This window comes from Juglans microcarpa x Juglans regia, chromosome 1S (genome assembly GCF_004785595.1).
Source record: "Juglans microcarpa x Juglans regia isolate MS1-56 chromosome 1S, Jm3101_v1.0, whole genome shotgun sequence".
Lineage (NCBI taxonomy): Eukaryota > Viridiplantae > Streptophyta > Magnoliopsida > Fagales > Juglandaceae > Juglans > Juglans microcarpa x Juglans regia.
This window is the reverse complement of record NC_054595.1, coordinates 5,018,882-5,025,832: the sequence shown is the minus strand read 5'-3', so window position 1 is coordinate 5,025,832 and position 6,951 is coordinate 5,018,882.

The window sequence follows — 6,951 nt, the reverse complement described above, 5'->3', positions numbered from 1 at the left end:
TTTTATAAAATGATATTAGTTTTATAAGGTATTTTATAAAAATATCTCTCTTTTTAAACATTGTTATATAAAGTGTTGTGTGTTTATCATTTTTTTTATTTTTTTATTTATTAAATATGTGATGTATAGATGGTTAATAAAAAAATTCAATTAATTTTAAAAAAATAAAAATAAGTGTGATATGTGAGATTATATTTATTATAATATGATGACCAAATTCTTAATAATATCATATTAATATTTTATCATAAAAACAAAATTGTATCATATTAGTTTAGTATTTGTTTATTTAAAAAATAATAATAATCCGTAAGCAAGCATTTTAAAACCTAATTTACAATCAACCCAATATGATTGTATTATGTTATGGATTGGAGAGGTGCTAGAGTAGGAGGATTGCAGACTGGTTATGGGGTGTTGTGGGCAAGGTGCGGTATGAAGGGGAGCTTGTGTGTGGTGTTCATAAGACAGAAGTAGAAAGGTGGGTGATGACAGTTAGTTGGATGCGGGCAGCTAAAAACAGCGTCGTATGATGTAAAAGTAGTTTCATTCTTTAATAGAACGTTGCCGTTTAATGTCTTTCCTTCTTATTAATTGTAAACGCAGTCGTTTCATTTACGGAAGTTACAATAAGTGTTGTTTAAACACTGCCGTTTTGTTCAAACAAATACTATAAATAGAATGAGTTGGGGGGAAAAGACCCCAACGGATAATTCATGCAATTACAGATTTCTCTCTTTCTTCTTCACCTTATTCTTCTTCTCTTCTCTAATTCTGGAGAGTGACTTCTCGAATAGGTCGAGTTTGGGTCCATTACAGTTGGTATCAGCCATGCAGAAGAAACGCGTTCGTATGCTCAAATAGTTGATTCAATGAATCACTTGCGGCAACAACAAGAATGTCAACAAAAACAAATCGAAGATGCGATTTGTTTATTGTTGAAGCAGCAAGAGGCAGCACGATTAGAAAGAGAAACACAAGATAAAAAGTTTCAGGAGGTTTTACAACAGATCTCAAAGATTTCTTGTCAAGATTTTAAAGATCCTGGTAATAGACGTCAAGATAATCAAGATCAACACACGATGCACAGAACTGAAGATGTGGAGGATGACACGGGGGACATACACCAAAGAGAGCTTGTGAACAGAGGTTTTGTAAGGGGTATTAAATTGGATTTTCCTAGGTTTTGTGGTGGTAATCCATCACCATGGATCTATCGTGCAAATCAGTACTTCTTGTATCACCAGGTTCCTCCTGGCCAACGTATTTTCATTGCTTCTTTCCACATGGATGATGAAGCCTTGGTCTGGTTTCAGGATGCTAGTGAGGCATGAACTTTTCTTTCTTGGGAGGACTTCATCAAGGCTATTCAGATCCGTTTTGGATCTACTCCATATGATGATCCTATGGAGTCACTTACTCGACTCAAGCAGGTTAGTACAGTTAATGATTACAAATCTGAGTTTGAGATTCTTTCCAATCATATTAGAGGCTTGTCTGAGAAAAACAAGTTGAGCTGTTTTTTGAGTGGCCTGCGTGATGAGATCAGATTACCTGTTAAGATGTTGAATCCTTTATCTTTGAATGATGCCTTTGGTTTAGCCAAAATCCCAGAACAGTATGTGGTGAGTATAAGGAAACCTTAGAGAAATTCACTTACTGATTCGAGTAAGTTTAGTCCAGAGTCGAATTTGCTAAAGTCTGGACAAACTCCTTCAATTTTAGGAGCATCGAGAATTTCTCCTTTAGCTAGGCTTCCTTATCATAAGGTTTCTGAGTCTCAAATGGTGGAAAGGCGTAAGAAAGACATTTGCTATTTCTGTGATGATAAATGGCAGCCAGGTCATAAATATGCAAGGCCAAAGCTATTCTTACTAGAAGGTATGGAATTTGGTGAGTCGAGTGGTGAAGAAAATGTTGATGCTACTGGTGAGTTGGTTGTTGAGTCTGTGGAAGTTGAAGCTGAGATGGCTTCTATTTCATTACAGTCTATGGTAGGTGGAGGAGGACCTAAGACCATGAGACTTATAGCTTGTATTGGCAAGAAGAAGTTGATAATTTTAATTGACACTGGTAGTACACATAATTTTGTGGACACTATGGTTGCTGCTCGATGTAAATTACATGTGCAACTTGGCCAGGCTATTAGTGTTAAAGTGGCTAATGGTCAGCTCATTGATAGTACTGGTAAATGTGTGGGTGTGCCCTTGTCAATTCAGGGCATACCTTTCACAGTTGATTTTCTTACACTTCCTTTGGGAGGATGTGATGCAGTTTTTGGCATTCAGTGGTTATCTATCTTGAGTCCTATTCTCTGGGACTTTGTCAATATGAGTATACAGTTTTAGTGTAATGGTCAGAAAATTTCTTTAAGAGGTTTGACAGTCTCTCAGTCAAATCTTATTGATGATGATGAGTCCTTTGAGACTTTTGGTTGTGGAAGTAAAGGAATTTTTTTGCAAATAGTGGCTTGTAATTCCATTGAACCTTCATCATTGCAGGATGTACAAGTGCAGCAACTTCTGCAACAATATAAGAAAGTTTTTAATGAGCCTACTGGTTTGCCACCCAATAGGTCTCATGACCACAAGATCAATTTGAAACAGGAAACTTCTGCTATCAGTGTTAGGCCTTATAGATATCCTTTTTATCAGAAAACAGAAATTGAAAAAATTGTTAAGGAGCTCTTGAATTCTGGGGTTATTAGGCCAAGTCAGTCACCTTTCTCCTCTTCTGTGTTGCTTGTCAGGAAGTTTGATGGCACATGGAGAATGTGTATTGATTATAGGGCCTTAAATGAAGCCACTGTTAAAGACAAATACCCCATTCCTGTTGTGGATGAGCTCTTGGATGAACTTTCAGGTTCTACAATTTTTCTAAATTGGATCTTAGGACTGGTTATCATCAGATACGTATGAGGGATGAGGATATTCATAAAACTGCATTCAGAACTCATGAAGGGTAGTATGAATTTCTTGTAATGCCCTTTGGCCTCACTAATGCCCCTTCAACATTTCAAGGCCTTATGAATTAAGTTTTCAGGCCATTCCTTCGGCAGTTTGTCATTGTTTTCTTTGATGACATACTAGTTTACAACAGTGATATGTTTTCTCATTTGGATCATCTCTCTACTGTTTTGCAAACCTTACAGCACCATCAACTTTATGCTAAGCAGTCAAAGTGTAAGTTTGCATGTCAAGAAATTGAATATTTGGGCTATCTGATTTCCAAGGAGGGAGTGAGAGAGCAGATCCAAAAAAATTGGAATCTATGGTCACTTGGCCAATACCAAAAAACCTAAAGGCATTAAGGGGTTTTTTAGGCTTGACAGGTTACTACAGAAAGTTCATTAGGGGCTATGGTCAGATTACTGCCCCTTTGACTTCCTTGTTGAAAAAAGATGCATTTGTTTGGACAGATTCTGCTACCAAGTCTTTTAATGATTTGAAAGTTGCTGTCACTAGCCATCATGTCCTTGCCTTGCCTGACTTAACCAAAGCATTTGTTATTGAGTGTGATGCTTGTGCAACTAGCATAGGAGCAGTTCTGATGCAAGACCAAATGCCCTTAGCATTTTTTAGTCAAGCCTTGAAGGGGAAAAATTTAACTCTTTCCACTTATGAAAAAGAACTTCTAGCCTTAGTGCTAGCTATTAAGAAATGGAGGCCATATCTTTTAAGAAGTGCTTTTGTGATCAAAACTGATCACCATAGCCTTAAATATTTGCTTAAGCAGAAGATTGGCACTATTGCTCAACAAAGATGGCTTTCTAAGCTTCTTGGTTATGAATTTACTATTGAGTATAAGCAAGGGGTGGAGAACAAGGTGGCTGATGCCTTGTCTCGAAAAGATCAGGTTGATGAGTTTGGAGAGTTGGCAGCATTGTCATTTCCCACACCAACATGGCTCTCAGAATTGAAAGCAGCTTATGTTGCAGATCAGGACACACAGAAACTAGTCACTGCATTGCAACTTGATCATACTTCTCATTCTGCATTCAAACTGAGGCATGGTATTTTGTTTAAGAAAGACAGAATTTATGTGCCAGATTCCTTGTCCTTGAAACAACAGATTTTGAATTACTTGCATTCTAGTCTTGCTGTTGGCCATTCTGGATTCCACAAATGTTTGCACAAAGCAAGACTAGAATTTTATTGGCCTGGTCTCAAACATGATGTTAAGCAATTCATTCAAGAATGTGACATCTGTCAAAGGAATAAGATCCAAAATGTCCTTCCAGCAGGGTTTTTACAGCCCTTACCTATTCCTGACCACATATGGACCGATCTTTCAATGGATTTTGTTAAAGGATTGCCCATTTCTAGAGGATATTCTGTCATTATGGTGGTAGTGGACAGATTATCAAAATATGCTCATTTTATGCCTTTAAAGCATCCATTTACAGCTGCTCAAGTCGCCTCACTGTTCTTCAATAATGTTTTTAAATTACATGGTTTACCTAAAACCATTGTTTCTGATCGTGGCTCAACATTTATTAGTTCATTTTGGAGGGAACTTTTCAAGTTGCAGGGAGTTAATCTTTCTTATTCATCAGCTTATCACCCTCAAAGTGATGGCCAAACAGAAGCTGTCAACAAATGTTTTGAACATTTTTTGAGATCTTTCTCTGGTGACAAACCCAAGCTATGGGTGGATTGGCTTTCATTAGCCGAATGGTGGTATAATTCCACCTTTCATACTTCCACAAAGTTGACTCCATTTGAATCTGTGTATGGGGTTCCTCCAATTAAACTTCAGGCTTATATTCCTGGTTTGACTGCCAATCACACAGTGGACCAGCTCTTGCAAACTCGAGAACAGATTCTCTTTACACTCAAATCCAATTTATCTTTGGCTCAAGATAGAATGAAGTTTTATTATGACAAACACATGACTGACAGGGAATTTTCTGTGGGGGATTGGGTTTATCTTAAACTCCAACCCTATAGACACTCAGAAGGAACCTTAAACTTTCACCTCGATATTTTGGGCCATTTCAGATCACTCATAGAATTGGCAAAGTGGCATATCGTTTATGCTTACCTTCAGATTCACTCATACATCCAGTTTTTCATGTTTCTGTCTTGAAGAAAAGATTGGGGATCAATTTACACCTATCTCTACCTTACCTCCAGTGGGCTTGCAGGGAGAGTTAAGGACTCAGCCTGAGAAAATCTTAGAGAGAAGAAGTGTCAAGAAGGATAATAGAGCCTTGGTGGAAGTCTTGGTCCAATGGGAAGGTGCTGGAGTGGAAGATTGCACATGGGAACCTTACTGGTAGCTTCGACAGCAATTCCCTCACCTTGTGGGCAAGGTGCTTTAAATGGGGAGGGTGTGTTATGGATTGGAGAGGTGCTTGAGTGGGAGGATTGCAGACTGGTTATGGGGTGTTGTGGGCAAGGTGCGGTATGAAGGGAAGCTTGTGTGTGGTATTCATAAGACAGAAGTAGAAAGGTGGGTGATGACAGTTAGTTGGATGCGGGCAGCTAAGAACAGCGTCGTATGATGTAAAAGTAGTTTCATTCTTTAATAGAACGTTGCCATTTAATGTCTTTTCTTCTTATTAATTGTAAACGCAGTCGTTTCATTTACGGGAGTTACAATAAGTGTTGTTTAAACACTGCCGTTTTGTTCAAACAAATACTATAAATAGAAGGAGTTGGGAGGAAAAGACCCCAACGGATAATTCATGCAAATACAGATTTCTCTCTTTCTTCTTCACCTTATTCTTCTTCTCTTCTCTAATTCTGGAGAGTGACTTTTCGAATAGGTCGAGTTTGGGTCCATTACATATTATTTTATCAAAATAATATTTTTTTAAACTTTTAAAATTTTCATCTAATTATGAAATGGCAAGCTAGTTGTGATCTTGGACGCCGTACATTAGAATCGTTATGCACCACCATGAACGTTGTCGCGCGTTCGCTTGTGCCAATGGTGCGGTAATCCGTATCCGGATGTCTAAAGTATGGGTGTTTATCCGGATTTCAATCCGGGAATTTGGGTATATCCGGACCGGGTCTCGGGTTTCAAACCCGGGCCGGAATCCTGGTGACTCGGATTCTGGGTTCCGGGTTAAATCCAGATTTTCTTTTTAATTAGTTTGAATGGAGGTTTATGACTAATTAATATACCTACAAGTCAAGACTTAAAATATGGCTAAAACTTGGACGCAGTATCTTAATAGAATTAGGAAATTGCTTTCATTTCCTTTTTTATTTGATTGAGAAATCCTATCTCACGTAACTTTATATATATGCATAAAAGAAAATTTCACGAAAATTCCATTGTTTTACCAAAATTAAGAAATTATGCTAAATTATGGCATAAATTATGCAGCATAATTTACGAAAATAAATTACGGCATTGTGGAAAACAATGTTGCATGCAATAATTGAGAGCTGAGTTTGGATCATCAACTCCTCTCAACTCATCTCAACTCATCATTGCAATTTTTTCAAATTTCAACACAAAATATAATAAACAATTCAACTTTTTCAAATTCTAAAATAATAATAATATTAAAAAATAATATTCTAACAATATTTTATCATCTCAACTCAACTCAACTCAACTCACTTTAATATCCAAACGTAGCTTAATGTTTTGGTGATTGGTGCCTGGTGGATCAAACTAACAACATAACATATATTTTGCATGACAGTTTTAAACATTAATTTGCAAATTTATTTATTCCTTTCTTATATATTCTAGGCATAAAAATGCAATTATGCTGCTTAATTAGCAAGTTAATATCCAAATCAATTACTCTTGCCTATTTTTCTTTAAAATAAAAAAGGAAAGATTCAAACAGTCAAACTCTAAAAAAAAAAAAAAAAACCTAGTACCAGGTTTCGGCCTGGATTTGTTCCACCCTGGAACCCAGATCCGGAATCTGATTTTCTGGGTTCCGGACCGGGCTGGGTTTTTTCCCAGCCTGGATGAACAGTT